This window comes from Muscardinus avellanarius (genome assembly GCF_963383645.1).
Source record: "Muscardinus avellanarius genome assembly, chromosome: 14".
NCBI classification, from domain to species: Eukaryota; Metazoa; Chordata; class Mammalia; order Rodentia; family Gliridae; genus Muscardinus; species Muscardinus avellanarius.
The window spans coordinates 51,648,236-51,667,463 of NC_137800.1; positions in this window are offsets into that span (position 1 = coordinate 51,648,236).

The following is a 19,228-nucleotide window of genomic DNA, read 5'->3' on the forward strand; positions in this document are numbered from 1 at the left end:
CACGCTTGTAATCCCAACATTCAGGAGGCTGAGATGGGAGGATCGCTGTTCTTGGACATCCTCAGCTACTTAGTGAAGCCCTCTGCAACTTAGTGAGACCCTGTTTCAAAATAAAGAATAAAAATAGGGGAGTGGGTATAGCTTGGAAGTCAAATGCCCCTAGGTTCCATCCTCAGACCTGCAAAAAAAAAAAAGAAAGAAAATTCAGATTATTTATATTATTTCTGCAAAATCTTAAGGTAACAAAATATTACACCGTTAGGTTATTAAATCTGTAACCTCCTATAAGAATTTTATGACTACCCTTGTATGATTTGACTCATTTCCCAAGTCTCTGGTCAGCTATATTGTTTGAGTAAGACTGTTTCCTTCTCCTCCTTGGCATGTGGCTCCAGTGCAGGGCAGGTAAAAGTAACATCTATAAGACTTGACCTGCAGGGGGACCCCATTTGGCGCACCTGGAGAATAGGGTGCTGGCTTGGGGCTGCGTAAGCAATCTCCCAGTTAGGGAGACAGAGTCGTGCAACCTAGAAACCAGGTGATGTGCAGGGGCCAGGACAGCAGACCCTCTAGGGGGTCTGAGGGCAAAGTTCTGAGTGGACCTGGGAGGGAAACAGAAGCCACATTTGAGATAGCCTGTGTTCTTCCAATACCAGGTATCCCCCAGAGGGCTCCAGGCCAGGCCTGTCTAAAGGAGCAAGGGTGTGCTGATAATGGGAAGCTAGCACTGAGGTGTGGGGAAGTCACCACAGAGCTTCCAGAACTATGACTTTTTACAAATGCCCACATGGAAAGTAAATAGTTCTTCGTGAACCTAAAAAGGCCCACCCTTAAATCAAACTGTAAATCAAATGCCCACACCCACTGTTCTCCAAGGAAAGACACAGCTCAAATAAAGACACTGTAAATGTGTTTCAGGTCTAGCTACATTCATATCATCATCCAGTGTTCTGTCTACAGGGTAAGCATAACGTTCTGATAAGGCAGAGACAGATAGGAAGGAGCCCTACAAGCCCTCCAGGCCCCACATTGGAAGGAGAACCTTCCGTGGTCAGAGGGGCTTTGCTCTTCTATCTCATCCCTTATGCTGCCGTCCAAGGGGCATGCCTCTTCCCAAATCAGATGCCAAAGACAAGGTCAGTAAATCAGTCTCTATGCCACCTGAAGCTATGATTACCCCTCATGCATGAACATATGCACTTCTAAAAAATCCATTCATCTGCAATCACATTTAAAAATCTCAGCAACCACTGGGCGTGGTGGTGCACGCTTGTAATCCTTGTGCTTGGAAAGTGGGGACAGGAGGATCGCGCTGGTTTGAAGCCAGCCCCGCTGGCTTAAGAGACCCTGTTTCCCAAAGTAAAAGTATAAAATAGGTCTGGGAGTGTAGCCAGAGGTAGAAGGGCTTCCAGGGACCCCAGTACCACCAAAAAAAAAAAAAAAAAAAAAAAAAAAATCTCAGGAACCAAAGTTATCTTATAGTACTTCATATCACATACTTAAAAGGATGTTCTAAGTAAAATGGCCTCCAAAGAGCCCAATGACTTTTAAAAATAATGGTTTTGATTTAATTAAAAATAAAAATGTTAGAAATGGAAGGTATAAAGTATGGGGAGAGGAATGGGAGTTGTTGAATTTGCATTTTGCATTGTGAGGGGTGGGAGGGCACAGCCAGGCAGAGAAGACCCTAGTCCTCTAGCCTTTCTGCTCTCACAGCTGAGCTCCACCTGACTCAGGACAAAGTACAAGAGAACAAATTCAAGGCTCCTTTCTTGTGGTTGGGCAGGTGTTTACTTGTGCAAATGTAGGAAGCCACTCCCCACTGACATAATGTGCCTGTCTGTGAATACCATATGCGTGCTCCGAAGTGACGCTTGGTCCCAAGGGTGCCCACTGTCCAGCCTTTTGGTGACCCCAAGTCTCTGGGCAGCCCACAGGCCGGTCACTTCTCTACTTGCTTTGAGGATGTCACACTTTTTCCTGTTGGGCCAGTGACATCGCTCATCAATGCTGGGGATACATTCATAGTGCCACATCTCTTCCATCTTCTCTACGGGTAGATGGCTTCCATCTAGTGGCGGATAAGCCTCAGCCGCGGGTGTCTAGCTGCTTCTTGTTGCAGGGTCCAGAATGGCTGTACTGCAGCCGGAGGTTCTCAGCGGTATAGTTCTGGAAAGAGCCTGACCCGGAGCCAGGCGGCAGTTTCCCACCAACAGGCTCTGCTGCAGGATCTTGCGCACCTCCTTGTCCTAGAGGAGGTAGGGAGAAGGCACTAGGAAGTCGGGCGAGGGCACGACCAGCTAGTCCAGAGGGATCTTGGCGAAGTCCTTGCTGCTCCTTTCGGGGGTCAGAGGGGCCCTCTCAAACTCCTCTCGAAACCTCTCGGGGTTAATTTCATAGTTCGCCAGGTTCCTGCATTCTTGGCCCAGCACGTGGACCTTGCGCTGCTGCTGGTAGGAGCGCCTCTGCTCAGTGTCCCAGTGCCGGCAGCGCTCCTCCAGCTTGCCCAGGAACTCCAGAGTCCAGACACAGCCATTCTTGGCGCTGGAGTAGAGCAGCTGCATGCAGAGCAGCTGCACTTAGTGGCAGATCAGCTTGATGCGGGTGGGGTTCAGCTGCTTCTTGCCCAGGGAGCCACTGTAGTTGTACTGTTTCCACAGGTTCTTGTGGGTGAAGAGGGTTTTTTTAAAAAAAATTTTATTGGTGCATTGTATTTATACATCATAACGAAGCAAAAAACTTGTGTATACATAAATGCACACATCACCCAGCCAGGCACCATGCAGTCCCCATTCCACTCCCTCCCCATTCCTCTCTCTCATGCTTGGTTTAGTGGTTGACTATGATATAAATAAGTACATCGTGTGTTTTAAAGAGTTTCCTTCTCTCCCCCTCCCATCCCCACAGTTAGGTTGCCTTTTTTGCTCCTCTATAGGACCTCCTTTTTCACCTGGAGATCCTCCTATGACCCCTTTCACCTTAGCTTTCACATATTAGAGAAAGCATCCGATTTCTTACTTTTTGTGACTGACTAATCTCGCTTAGCATAATGTCCTCAAGATCCACCCATTTCCCTGTAAAAGCTACAATTGTGTTTTTTTATGGCTGAGTAAAATTTCATTGTGTACATATCCCAGTTTTGTAATCCATTCATCTTTTGATGGACATCTTGGCTGCTTCCATAGTTTAACTCTGGTGAATTGTACAGCTATGAACACAGATACACATGCATTAGTTTGGTAGTTTGGTTTCCTTTCTTTTGGGTAGATATCCAGAAGTGGTATTGCTGGATCCAATGGTAAATTTGTTCCCCTTCTTCTGAGGATTCTCCATACTGTTTTCCAAAGTGGTTGCACTAATTTGCAATCCTACCAACAGTGTTTTAGAGTTCCCACTTCTCCACATCCTCGCCAGCATTTGTTGTTGTTTGTGTTTTGAATGGTGGCCATTCTAGTTGGGGTAAGGTGAAATCTCAGTGTAGTTTTGATTTACATCTCTCTGATTGCCAATGATGTTGAGCATTTTTTCATGCATTTATTGGCCATTTGAATTTCTTCTTTTGTAAAGTGCCTATTTAGTTTGCTTGCCCATTTTTTGATTGGATTGTTTTTTTAGTGTTGAGTTTCTTGAGTTCTCTTTATACTCTAGATATTAGTCCTCTATTGGAGGAGTAGGTAGTGAAAATCTTCTCCCATTCAATTGGGTCTCGATTGAGATTTTCGACAATTTCCTTTGCTGTACAGAAGCTCTTCAGTTTCATGCAATCCCACGTATTGATTTCCCTTTAGTTTGTTCTGCCTTTGGGGTCTTGTTGAGAAAGTTTTTATCTGTGCCTGTGTGTTGCAGTGTTGGACCTCTGCCCTCTTCAAGGAGCCTCAAGGTCTGTGGTTGAATTTCCAAGTCTTTGATCCATCTTGAATTGACTCTTGTGCAGGGTGAGAAAGTGGGATTAATTTCCAATTTTCTGTATATGGTTAACCACTTTTGCCAACACCATTTGTTGATCTTCCTAACTCAGACTTTCAAGTACTAGAATTGCAGGTGTACACCACCATAATAAGATAGATTAGGGACTATTCTAAAGAAGAAATTAAACTGGGAATTGGGGAAGACCCTCAGCTACTAAATAATAAGCCTAGACCAACATGACTACAGTGGAAAATATTCAAAGAAGGATGCAAAAGCACAAAAACAAAAACAAAACTATAAAATACAAATGGAAAGAACTTGGTGACTAATTGAATATATGAGAATCCTAGAGAGGGTGCAATGATGCCATGATGGCTTTGAGAAAGTGGGGGTGAGGTGAACCCACAAGTGCCCTGTTCAAATCTGTTCCATGTAGCCCCTGAGTCTATCTCTCAACTGTGGTAGATGTCAGCTGCTAAGATTTGCAATTATACTCTTGTTTAGAGGAAGGTCCTTAAAGACTAATTGTCCTCATTGCAAAGACTGGAGCTATCTATTTCCCAAGAGGCAGCAAGCCAATCTTTTCCTCCTGGTGATCTGTGACAGCTAATGGGCTGTGGGTATGCCTTGGGGTAGAATTTTGGATGCATCAACTCTGTGGAGCTATTCAGAGGTTCCAGTAGATCCAATTGCTACTATACTTGAACTGCAACTCCATCTTCACTTCCTTCTGCTCCTGTCCTATCTGTTCTCCTCACTTCCTTCCAGATTTCTCCTGGCAGAACATCCTCAATAAATCACTTACATAAGAATCCCTGTCTCAGTCTTTGCCTCTATGAAAATTGACCCAAGATAGAAGGGTCAGAAACAGCAAAAGGGAGAAAAAAGGAAAGCAATAGAGTGGTGCTGATTAGAACCTATCTGACAAGTATTATCAATCTTCTCCCAACACAGTTTGAATTCTCTTGGGTTGCACTGCACAGGGGAAGGCTACAATCCCATCTAAAGAAAGAAATCATGAGATACTGACAAAGTAGACATGTTTTAAGTAGCTTGATCTAAATTGACTTTTTTATATCACTTCTTTAACTAGAGAGCTAAGTAGGTGCCCATTGAATTAGTATCTTTTATTGGATGACCTAAATTTTAAAGTCTCAGTATTTTCTAAGTAGAGATAGAGAACCTATGAGTACCTTGGGATCAGCAGCATGTCCCTAACAATTTTTCAAGTGTTTTATTTTTGGCAAAAGTCAGTTTAATTCATTTTGCAAGTGCTCTTCCCTTCAGTTTTGAAGCCTTTGGGCATTTCAAAGGAAATTTAATCCATATGTTTCTTATTCATTTACATTTTAAGTCATAAAAATGTTATTTTTATAAGGGCTGTTTGATATCCAAGAAACTTTCTGAGCCTTTTAAAAAATCTCTTTAAAGTCTTGGTTGGAGCCAGAGAACAGACATGGTGTGTGATACACCACCCAAAAATGTAATCCAGACAGACTCAGCCATAGACTGGCCTCAGAATAGTACTCTCTGCATCTAGGCAAAAAGTCATGGCATCGAGATGATCAAGAAAGTTGGTCTGGACACTAGAGAGTCCTTGAGAAACACAGGAGAAGCCAAAAACAAATGACAGCAAAGACAAGCATGTGATCCATCACTGTGTCACAGATAAGGACTAGATTCTTGTGCCTACTACAAGTTGCCATTCCTGCTGATGCTCAGAAAGATCTTTATACTTAGGCAGGTCAAAATCCTCTGTCACCACCCAAATACTTTATGGAAATAAAATGGTGTCTTTCCTCAGCATTGTATATTTCAAAATAATCTCCAAAGGCTTAAGCAATGTTTTACCACAGAGTACTAGGGAGGACTAAAAATGGTGATTTACAAAATATTCACAATACATCAATAAATGAAAAATGTGTCGACAAACCTATACATGCACAATAGGACCACATTTTTTACAAGAAAAAAGTAGCCAGATGTGGTGGTGCACACCTATAATCTCACTACTTGGAAGGCTGAGATAGGAGGATCACAGGTTTGAGGCCAGCCTCAGCAACTTATCAAAATCCTATTTCAAAATAAAAAATAAAATTACAAAAAAGAACTGAAGATGTAGCTCTAAGGTAGAACAACCTAACTCTGGTTAAATCCCCAGTATCGAAAAAAGAAAAAAAGAATATCAGAACTATGTTTATATATGTACATTTAAAATCTAAGTACTTTTCAAATAGAGAATGGAGAAACCACAACAACTAGTGATCAGCACCATATCTCTAGCAATTTATTTAACTCATTTTACAAGTGCAAAATTAAAATATTAAACAGTAATTCTAGTTGTTGAGATTGGAGTGTTTTTGTTTTGTTTGCTTGGCTATATTTTCTAACTTTTCTGCAACATGCATAGTGTAACTTAAAAAATATAATTTTGGTCTGTACTTTAAACATTGTAGAGAAAGTATTTCTCAAATATTATGAGGGAGCAATGCCCTTACTATTTCTTCTGCCTGGGAACAATAGTGTGCGGGGTCCAAGCCGGAGGGGGTGCTAAAACAAACACTGGATGATCAAATCGTCTGAGAGTCAATGGAATTTAAGTTCTCATCTGGAACGGCTGACTCTGTGGTAACCACGATTTCTGAACCCCAAATTGGTCACACAGTCTAACACATGGGGAGTGTGGAGCAGGATAGATTATTTTAAATCAGAACTGTTCTCAAAACTCCAAGACATATGGTGGTTCTGGCTATAGGGCTTGTTACTTAAGAAGACAAAAAATAAAATATTTCTAAGGGGCACTTTAAGGAACACTCTCTAAAAGAGAAAGTAACAGCTGGTAATTTATAAAGTTGTAGCTGCTGGTACCAAACATCTCCTGATCAAGATCTCTTGATTCTCAAGTAGATGCATACAGCATTATAAATTCAAAAGACTATTACTTTCACATCTATTGGCATCTAGTCAGTTTCTGTTTTAAGCACTCCCTGCACAACTGTACATGACTGCCAATATTATTATCCATGATTCTCCTGAAACACAAATACTTTCCTCTGAAGAGTCCCTCTCTCTAGTATCATTAGCACTCTGTCCCTTTCCACTTTTCCAGCATCCCCACCAACCTCAAGCCTGGTTCTAAATAACAATCATTTTCCTTTCTGTACAGCTGAGCTTATTGGAGCCTCTTTGATCATAGCAAGGAAGGGAAGCAAAGCAGAAACATTTTTTTTTCTGAACCCCATTGGTGGAGAAAAGCTAGATATTTAATCTTGAAAGTTTTTCTTTATTAAAATATTTAAAATGATTCCAAGCCGGGCATGGTGGTGCACACTTGTAATCCCCGCGCTTGGGAGGCAGAGACAGGAGAATCGCGCAGGTTCGAAGCCAGCCACACGTGCTGGCTTAGGAAACCCTGTTTCCAAATTTAAAAAAATATAAAAAATAGGTCTGGGAGTGTAGCCTGGAGGCAGAAGGGCTTCCAGGAACCCCAGTACCACCAAATAAATAAATAAATAAAATTATTCCAAAATATTCAAATCAAAATGAGTAAATGGGAAACTAAAATAAAATGAAGTTATTTAAAAACCTTGGGAAGATTCACTTTTAAATACTCTCTGGTGATTCTATTTAAATATGTTATATTCTCAGCTTCTGAAATGACTGAGTCTATCCTAAGTGGTTGTTAATGTTAAAGCTCAAAAATTATAAAAAGTTAAATCAATCAGCCGTCACAATTAATTGTACTCTCCTACCAAACACTTTCTGCTGGATTCACGAGGATATGAGCTCTCAGTTCCATGTCCTATTGAATAGTTCCCAAAGTCTGAAAATCTATCCTCTAAGGGACAGCATTTTCTTCAGAAATTTACAATGACAATTTTCTTTGCTGTACAGAAGCTTTTCAGTTTAAAGCAAGCCCATGTGTTTATCTGCCTTTTAGTTTCTTGTGCCTTTGAGGTCTTGTTGAGAAAATTTTACCCCTGACTATGTGTTGAAGTGTTGGGCCTATGCCTTCTTCAGGGAGCTACAAGGTCTTTGATCTGATTTCCAAGTCTTTGATCTTTCTTGAATTGATTCTTGTGCAGGGTGAAAAAGTGGAGTTTATTTACATTTTTTCTGCATTTGATTAACCAGTTTTGCCAACATCATTTGTTGAACAGGCTATCTTTTTTCCAGTGTATATTTTTGGCCCCCTTTTTCAAAAATCAATTGGCTGTATGTGTATAGATTTGTTTCTGAGCTTCTACTCTGCTCCATTGATCTATGTGTCTGTTTCTTTTTGTGCCAATACCATGCTGTTTCTATTATTATGGCTTTATAGTGTAGTTTGAAGTCAGGTACTGTGATATCTCGTACAAGGTTCTTGTAGCTGAAAATTTCTTTGGCTATTTTGGTTTTGTTGTTGTGGTTGTTGCTATTGTAAACAAGGAATTGCATTAAACTGAAGAGCTTCTGTACAGCAAAGGAAACTATCAAGAACCTCAACAGAAAGCCAAAAGAATGGGAGAAAAATTTTGTCAACTATTCCTCCAATAAAGAAGTACTATCTAGATAGGATATACAGAGAACTGAAGAAATTCAGTACTAAGAAAACAAATAATCCAATCAAAAAATGGACAAGAGTACTAAATAGACACTTCACAAAAAAGAAACTCAAATGGCCAATAAATGTTTAAAAATATTCAACATTATTTGCAATCAGAGAGATGCAAATTAAAACTACCCTGAGATTTTACCTAACTCCCATTAAAATGGCAATCATTAAAAATACAAACAATTGCCGGGTGTGGTTGAACACACTTTGTAATCCCAGCATCTGGGAGGCTGAAACAGGAGGATCACACAGGTTTGAAGACAGCTTCATCTACTTAGTGAGGCTCTCAGCAATTTAGGAGACCTTGTTTATAAATAAAGTATAAAATAGGTCTGGGAGTATAGCACAAAGGTAGAAAATCCCCTGGGTTTTACCCCCAGTAACACACACACACACACACACACACACACACACACACACATGCACACACACACACATGCACACACACACACACACACACACACACACACACACTACAAACAACAACAAATACTGACAAGGGTGTGGAGAAGGAGAAACTCTAATACATTGTTGGTAAGATTGTAAATTAGTGCAACCTCTTTGGAAAACAGTATGGAGGATTCACAGAAGAATGGAAATTAATCTACCATATGATCCAGCAATACCACTTCTGGGTATCTACCCAAAAGAATGAAGACCAAACTACCAAACTAATGCATGCATATCTATGTTTATAGCCCCACAATTTACAATTGGAAAACTATGGAACCAGCCAAGATGTCCATCAACAGATGAATGGATAACAAAACTATGGAATATGTACACAACGGTATTTTACTCAGCCATATAAAAGAATAAAATTTTGTCATCTGCAGGGAAATGAATGGAACATTATGCTGAGAGATTAGTCAGAACCCAAAAGTAAAAAATCAGATGCTCTTTCTAATATGCAGAAACTAGGGAGAAAAAGGGTCATAAGAGAAAGTCTCAACAATAAAAAAAACCTTAGATGAGCAAATAAAGAGACCTAATTCAGGGGGATAGAAGGAGGTAGGAGTAAAATTCTCTAATACATGATGTAAATTCACAAACATTTCAAAGTCAATCACAAAGCCAAACATGAGAAAGAGGAAGGGGGAGGGAATGAGGTGGGAATTGGGAAAGGGCTAAGTGCACTGAATTGCAACCATTACACTATGTAGTAGGAAACAGAGATGAGAGATTAAATCCCTGCTCTGAAATAATTAATACTATTTTATTTGGACAAACTACTAGGTAATGCCATCCACCATCCCTCCACCAACTATAATCAAACTTCACCCTTGGCTTGACTAATTTCCAAACATTTTTTAACACTCAATGCCATCTTTCCCAGTGATTGGTTTGTCCATTCAGTGAGTTCCTCAAGTTAGTTATTGAATAAATGAATGGTTAGTTAATATGATGAGATAGGTTTTTATTAGGCATCTACAGTCTGTAACAACATTTCTCTTAGACTCAATTTTCTTATCTGGTTTAATAGTTGCAAAACTCCTTTGGTATTTATTAGAGCTATTGGGAGAATTTAATTAAATGGTATGTATAAAATTTCTAGTACAATACCAAACATGTGATGCATATTCTCTTCTTTTCCCTCTTTTAAGGGTAGGGGTCTGAGCAGGAGAAAAGATGCATTCAGCTCATCTTCAAAGTTTTGCTCATGTTTGGCAACATTGATATTTGCCAAGTTGTCCCCTGTTAAGTTAGCCCAGCCTAATTCAGATGGCTCTGTTCTTTCTCATCAGCTGGAATAAAAGTGATATTTAATTATGGATTTGTGATGGTAGTAAAGAGTTTATAATCATAGTTTAATTTGCACAATGGAGAAACACCTGCATTGTAGCATGTAGAACAGAATTGTTATAAGAAATGCCCCCATGGCAGCACAGACACAGTTAATGAACTAACAAATACTGTCAAGTGACCTTTCTTTTGTCAAGTATTAAATTGTAAGGGAGGGGGAAGAGAAAGGTTAGAACTGCATACTTGCTACAGAGTTCAAATTCTGGACTTCTCCTGGCTAACTTTTATTATAAATGACCATATTTGGGGGTTGTCAGTACACTAATCTCCCTTGTGGCCTGACACTATTACTCTAGAACTGTGACCTCTTTCTTACAGCCTAGCACCTGGCAGGAAGCACAGTGTTTTTTCCATATTATGAATGGCCCTTTGCAGGTCTGTTTTGGCCAGAAGATGCAACTTGGTCCTCTCTGCTGCAAAATTCACCCTTTTCAGTCTTATTTCCTAGTCCAGCTCTCCAGAGATTGTGATCAATACTTGCCCTTAATGTTTGCTAAGAAACTCATGAATTTAGAACTTTTCGTCATCATTCCTTATTTCAAATACCTGGTCAGTTCCAGTTCTTTTTATTCAGTCTGACATTACAACTTACATTGCTACAACATTTTGGGTGGGGTCTTTGGAGTTGAACTAGGGGATATTCTACCTCTGACCACACCTCTTTATTTTGAAACAGAATCCCATTAAGTTGCTGAAGCTCTAAGTTGCAGAGGCTGGCCTCAAATCTGAAATCTCCTGTCTCAGTCTTCAGAATACTGGATTCCAGGCATGTGCCACCAAACTCAGCTGATACAAATAGATTTTAAGGTATGTTCCTGTTACCTTTAGAAAGCATAAAAGTTCATTAGCTTTCAAAAAAAGTTTTTTGATACTGGGAATTGGAGCAATTTTAATTTTTAGTTTGAAACAGGATCTTGTTAAGTTGCTTAGACTGGCCTTGAATCTGTGGTCCTTCTGTCTCAGACTCTCAAGTATTAAGATTGCAAGCATGGGCCACTGCATCTGACTCTTGAGTCATTATTTCAATTCCTGTTTTACTTATATGTGGATTCCAGAATCATTTTTCTTTAAACACTTTCATTTTTTCCCAACAAAATGATGAATTTTTTTCACCTTTTCTCAAGTTCTTTCAATGACTATCTAACAAACAGCTAAAAGAGAATTTATTTGGGGATTTAATGGTTCATATAAAACTTTCCAGAAAAATGGATAGGCCCAAAGCAGAATGTTATCTCAGAGGATCTCTGACATTGCAAGTCTTCACTCTCATTCTCTTCTTTTGGCTCCTCCCATGAGCGTCCCTTCTAACTGTCAGGTCTTCTTTGTCAAGTAAGTACTAGCTGGGAAGAAGCTTGCTGCACTCCCTGAGATGGTGGTGAGGAGTGTAAAGGGGGTAAATACAGAAGCAAAGGGGCCTTACTTAAGCTGAGATAAAAGTAACTTCCATTTCTAGAATGGAGAAATGGATACTAGTCATTGAAAGCCTAGGTTCCAAAAAAAGAGGAATTAAAAATTCACCTCCAGTTTGAGGTACAAGTCAGATTTGGTTGATGGAAAAATATACAGTGAGATGAGAAAGAGGCTTAGAAGGAATTTGATATCTCCAGTGCCAATATCATGTGCTATTTTTGTTTCTATAGCTCAGTAGTACAATTTGAAATTGTGATGTCTCCTACATGTTTCTTATTGCTCAGAGTTGGTTGGGCTATTCTGGGTCTTTGTGTGTGTGTGTGTGGAGGGTACTAGGAATGGAACCCAGGGACATTCTACCTCCATGCTATACCCCCACCCTATTTTTTTATTCTTTATATTGGTACAGGGTCTACCTAGGTTGCAAATGGCCTCACTAAGTAGCTGAGGCTGGATGAAAACCAAAATCACCCTGTCTCAGCATCCCAAATGCTGGAATTACAAGCGTGCACCACCATACCCATCTCTTTTGTTTTTCCATGTTAGGACTTTTTAAAATTCAAGTTATGCTACAGAGATATGGTAACAATACAATAGGGTATTGATACAAAAATAAATCAACAGAATAACATAGGCAATACACAAACAAATCCTCATGCTTTACAGCCATTGACTTTTGGCAAAAATTCTAAAACACTGAAGATAAATATTTTAATAAATGGTGCTAGGAAAAGTGGATATCTATCTGTAAGAAAATGAAATCAGATCCCAATCTTTCACTTTGCATAAGAGTCAACTCAAGAGGAATCAGAGGCCTACAAATTCTTTTTTATTATCCTTTATTTATTTTTTAATTTTTATTGAACATAAATGGTATACATTTAAACTATACTTGATGCCCTCTCCCCTCCCCCTGTTTTCTCTTTCCCCCTCCCACCAATGATTGCCCTGGGTAACCATGCCATATTCATAATTTTACACAGATTTGGATGTGGGCCCTCATTAATCAAGTTCAGCCTTCCTCCTCTCCTATCTTTCCATTCAAGCCTTGCTGGTATTTCCCCTTCATTATCTGAAGTACCACTGGTATCCTCTGTGTTCCCTAGTTTGGGCATACTAGAACCAACCCAGGTCTCCATTAACAGATGAATGGATTGCAAAAGTCTGGGAAATATACACAATGGAATTCTACTCAGCCATAAAGAAAAACAAAATCATACCATTTGCAAGAAGATGCAAAGTCCTGGAGAGCATTATGTTAAGTGAGATCAGCCAAGCACAGAAAGGCCTACAAATTCTACCAAAAACATTGCAATTACTAGTAAAGGATGTAGGTCCAGTTTTCCAATATGCAAATACTGGTAGAGTATTATTTCTCCAATATGCAAATACTGGTAGAGTCTTATTTCTTCAATAAGACCTGAAAAGCTCAAGAAGTAACACTGAGAATTAATAAATAAGATGGTATGCAGTTAAAAAGTTCTGCACTTTAAAGGAAACCATCAGGAGTCTGAAGAAAATACTTATACAAATTGGAGAAAGCCTTTTCCAGATACGTCTCTGATAGAGGATTCATGTCTTAAATACATAAAAAAACACAAAAAAGAAAAACAATAAATAAAATAACAATAAAAATAAAAAACAATAAAACAAAATTGGCAATTGAACCAAAAAACACTTCTCAAAAGAAGATAAAAATAGTCATAAATATATTAAAAAGATATTCAATACCATTAGCAATCAAGGAAATAGAAATCAAAATTAGATTGGTTTCCTAATTTGACTATTATAAAATGTGCTGCTGTGATCCTGGATCTGCAAATATTATTAAAATATTCTGATTTAAATTCTTTGGGGAAGATGCCCAGGAGCACTATCTCTGGGTTAGCATCATTATGAATAAAGGAAACTGACAGAATTTTCCTTAAGACCAGGAACAAGACAAGGATATCCACTGTCTCCACTCCTATTCAACATAGTACTCAAAACTCAAGCCTCAGTAAGTAACATGAAAAGAAAAAGGAATCAAAGGAATACAAATAGGTATAGAAGAACTGAAGTTATCTTTGTTTGCAATGACATATCTTTTATTTAGAAAATCTAAAACAAAAATACAGAAGACTTCTATAGGTGATAGTTTTAGCAAAGTAGCAGGATACAAAATCAACCTATAAAAATAATTATCATTCTTTTATACCAATCATAAATCATATGAAAAAAATTAAAATAAAACAAATCACAGTAACCTCAAAAAGGATAAAATTTTTAGGAATAAATTTAGCCAAGGAGGTGAACGACATCTACAATGAAAATTATAAATCACTAAATAAACAAATTGAAGATTTTAGAAGCTAGAAAGACCTCCCATCATCTTGTATAGGCAGAATAAACATAATCAAAATGGATATTCTACCAAAAGTAATCTACATATTCATCAAAATGTCATCATTATTTTTCACAGACCTAGAGAAATCAGTTATAAAATTCATAAAGAAAAACAAAAAAACCTGGAATAGACAAAGCAATTCTCAGCAATAAGAACCATGGAGAAGGCATCATTGTATCTGACTTCGAATTATACTACAAAGCAATAAAAACAGCCTGGCATCAGCACAAAAACAGACATATAACAAAGCCTCATATTTATAACCAGTTGATTTTTAAAATAGAAAACAGTATACACTGTTGGAATTACAAATGAATATAAGCACTATGGAGATCAATTGTAGGTTTCTCAAAAAATAGAAATGGAATAAGTATATGACTCAGCTCTACCACTCCTCAGTATTTTAAGAAGAATTGAAGTATGAATACTATATTGATACATTCATATATAGCAGCACAATTCACAATAACCAAAGTATGGAATCAACCTAGATGTCCATCAACATATGAATGCATAAAGAAAATGTGGCATATACACACAGGAAAATTTTATTTAGTTATAGAGGAGAACAAAATACTATAATTTACAGAAAACTGATGGGATTAGAGAATATTATGCTATGAGGATAGTCTCAGAAAGTCAAGAGTTGAATGTTCTCTACCATATGTGGAAACTAGAGAAAAAAATGGAAAGAAAAACGGACTTTAGATAAGTGAGGAAAGTATTCAATAGGATAGTAGAAAGAATTAGGAGAAGAGGGAGAAAACTGATAAAAGAAAATTCAAATCATGCTCTACCTATGTATAAAGGTATCACTATTATTATTTGAGGTAGTTTGTGTAGCAAGCAGGGTAGAGCCTGAAGGGAAACACCAAGATCTGTGTGCATATTTGCTTGTATAACTTTGAACCTCACTATGCTATGCTATTATGATTCACCAATAAAAATATTTTCAAAGAGACATTCTGTGTTTTTAATTACTTCTTTCTTTCTTAAAAATATGTTCTTTCTTCATTTTGGTAAGAACACAAGCTCCTAAATTTCTCCCTCAAGTTTCTGAATCTCCCTCAAGTCTGCTTCTCCATTGGTGAATCTTTTCATATATACATATACATATGTATATACATATATACATATATATATACATATATACACACATATATACTATATATATACATACATATAATATATATATATATATATATATATATATATATATAATCCAGTGGAGTTTTACTCAAGTATAAAGAACAAATTTATGTTACTGGCAAGAAAAGAAAATGAATGGAACTGAAGAACATCATGTAAACTCAGATCATCCAGTCTCAGAAAAATCAAGAGTGGCATGTTTTCTCTCATATGTGGAAGTTAGAGACAAAATAGAAAAGAAAGAGGCTTCATTAAAATAGGAGGTTCTGGGCATGGTGGTGCACGCTTGTAATCACCATGCTTGGGAGGCTGAGACAGGAGGATCGCACGGGTTCGAAGCTAGCCTCAGCTACTTAGTGAGGCTCTCAGCAACTTAGTGAGACCCTGTTTCCAAATAAAATATAAAAAAGGTCTGGGAGTATAGCCCAGAGGTAGAAAGCCTCTGGGTTCCACCCCTAGTACCCTAGTACCACCAAAAAAAAAAAAAAATAGGAGAGAGATCAGTAGAGTAATGGAAGGAGATGGTGAAGGAAGGAGGAAAAGAAAAAGAAAGAAAACAGTCTGGATTGTGTTATATGCATATATGATGGTATCACTATGAAGCTTACTGACATGTACAATTACAGTGCACCACTAAAAAAAAAATTGACCATTAAACCTCTTACTGCATTACTTAATTTCAGTATTTCAGTTCTTTTCCCAGCTTTATCTTCAGCATGTTTTTACCTATTTAATTTTTTATTTTTTACTTTTTATTTCTTTGTTTCTTTTTTCCTTTGTTTCTTTTTCTTTTCTTTTCTTTTCTTTTTTTTTTTTTTGGTGGTATGGGTTCCTGGAAGCCCTTCTACCTCAGGGTTACACTCCCAGACCTATTTTATACTTTTATTTTTGGAAACAGGGTCTCTTAAACTGGCTTTGAACCTGCGTGATCCTCCTGTTTCCGCCTCCCAAGCGTGGGGATTACAAGCATGCGCCACCACGCCCAGCTACCTTTTATTTCTATATATCTCCTAAAACAGTTCCTGACACAAAGTAAGAATGTGACTAATACTTGTGAAATGAATGAATGATGCCCTATGTTCCTAATATAAGGTTCAATAATATGCCCCAATTCTCCCCTCTATTAATTCTTGGGTAGAATTCTTTGATGTATAGCAATCATAAATTTGGAATCAAACAAGAGTTTCTGTCTGTGTGTAGACCCATTTCTATTTTAAGAGTCATGTGGTGTCTCATTTCCTGAAGTTTTTGGTGGCACAAGGACGGCCATTTGAGGACTGTGTGTGCACCTACCATGAGTTCCTGGACTATAGAAGTCACTGGAACACAAAATAAAATTATGGAAAGTGACTAGCTGCAGGAGCTTTGGCACTCTGCCTCAGAACTTTGAGGGGAAAGAAGACAGAACTGTTGAAAAAGTGTCTGCACATATCAATTGGTCTGCCATGCATTTCCTCTGGAGTAACACTAATTTGAGAAGAAAAAAATTCCAATTTTTATAGCTAATAAGTATATATATATATATATCAAGACAGATCATTATGTGTGCATATGCCCAAAATCTGTGTATAGACACATCTATACTAACACTTAGAGGTTAAATTATTAGCCACAGTAGAAGAAATAAACAAGCATATCTCTTCTTTATGGTTCTTTTTACACTTTGGGCTTCTAGGAAACCTATTAGATTTTAATGCATATGTCCTTATTAGGTGCTATCACTGCATGACAAAACTGACTCATCCTAATGTCCTGGGCATGGTGACACATGTGAGACAGTAAGATCGAAGGTTTGAGGACAGTCTCTACAAGTACTGATACTCTCATCAACCTACCAAGACCCTGTTTCTAAATAAAAATAAAAAACAATAGGGCTGGAGATGTAGCTTAGAGGTAGAATGCCCTTGAATTAGATCCTCTGTGCCACACACACACACACACACACACACACACACACACACACACAGAATATAGAATAAAAGGGACAATAGAAATATTTTAGTCCACGTCTCTTGACACAAAAGAACAACAGAGTTCCAGAGCAGAGCAGTTCCATCCTTTCCACCAAATTCTGTAAGTTCATGAGATAAAGTAGATCAGATTTTAGTTTATATACATGTAAACACATTTACACTTTAATTTGCTCATTATCATTAAAAGTGACATTCCATGCCCAAGCTAGTAATTTTGAAACAAAAATATTCAATTAATAAAGGGATTTATTTTTTTTATTTTTTACTTTTTGGTGGTACTGGGGTTTCTGGAAGCCCTTCTACCTCCGGGATACACTCCCAGACCTATTTTTATATTTTTTTTAAATTTGGAAACAGGGTCTCCTAAGCCAGCGTGCGGCTAGCTTCGAACCTGCGCGATCCTCCTGTCTCTGCCTCCCAAGAGCGGGGATTACAAGCGTGCGCCACCACGCCCAGCTTAATAAAGGGATTTCTATCTACCTTCTATATTAGCCAATTTTTTCTGTGACATGGAATTTAGTCAAACCCACAAATATACATATATCAGGCATCTGTATTCTGCCTCTTTGTCAACCTTGTTTTCAGTTTGATAGCTATTAAGTTACAGTGCAGATCAAGCCATTTCTCCCTCCTGTGACTTAGATTCTCCATCCTAGAAAGAGTTCATTAGCAACTGCACCATGTTTTATACACTTAAGAGCCACAACATAGTGAAATTTTCATGTCAAATGTTTCCAGAGACCAGTTGAAAGTTTCAAATAAAAAATGCTTAAGTGGCATATTTCCCCCCTTCCTTTGCTCATACATAGGTCAGTTCTTTGAGGAACACTGACATTACTAACAAAAGTTATGAGCATTAAAGAGGATAGGAAAGGTGAGCTACTTAGCCAGAGCCTTCTTAACTATGTAGATGGCTAGAAAGATGCCTGGCAAAATACAAAGTTATTTTTGTATACTACTAACACATTAGGGAATTGTACTAATTTTTAAGTTATAAATGTCCAGTGATAGCTGCTTTAACCAGAAGAGATAGAAAAGTCAAGAAGATTAAATAACCCTCTTTACTTAACAAGGCAATAAAGAGTCATCCTATGAGAATGCAAAGAAAATGGTTGAGGCTAGTAGAAGGACTCTATCAGGCTTACAGAAGCTAGATATCAGTACTTCCTACCACTGACCCGTGGCAGACTTGCAACATAGAAACAGTTTGCATGCAACAGCCCTGCTGGAAGAAGGGGCCCAGGGCTGGTTTTGAAGCTAAATTAGTGAGTACATCAATTTTATCTTAAGTTGATCATTTATTCTGAGTAGGCTTATGGGACTGATAAGAACTGGAAGGACTATATCCCCCTTGAACACACATTTATCTTTCTATCTGTTACTCCAGTTTATATATAAACAAATCCTCTTGCACCTTCTTTATCATAAAAAAATAGTAGTTGGTATAGGAACAAATAAAATGGAAAAAAAAAAGCTGTCCTATCTTACTAGAGTGCTAAGAGATCTTAGAAATCATCTTCTCTGTGGTCAAAAGGCCACATGAGAAGCTAAACTTATTGATAATTGTTTATTGATCAACAATCATTAACTATTGTTGGTTAATTATTGATTAATTTTTGAGTAATAAAAACAGGAGTTTTATAATAATATTATCACTACTTTGTGCATATTTGAAAATGTTCACGATAAAGAAAATAGGAAGAAAGGACAATGAATAAAGAAGGAAAGCCTCAAATTCTATGAAAAAGAAATACTGGGCCAGACCATGTGGAGCATGCCAGACCACTGGAGAAACCGGGGCCTGGTATTAAGAACCTGGGTCCCAGGCAGGAGTCAGGCGGAGCACGCTGGAGCCCGGAAGAGCAGAGGCCCAGATTGCAGGACTCTGGGCCCCGGGCCAGACCGTGCAGAACATGCCAGACCCCTGAAGAAATTGGGGCCTGGTCATAAGACCCTGGGTCCCGGGTGGGGGTCAGGTGGGGCACTCTGGAGCCCGGAAGAGCC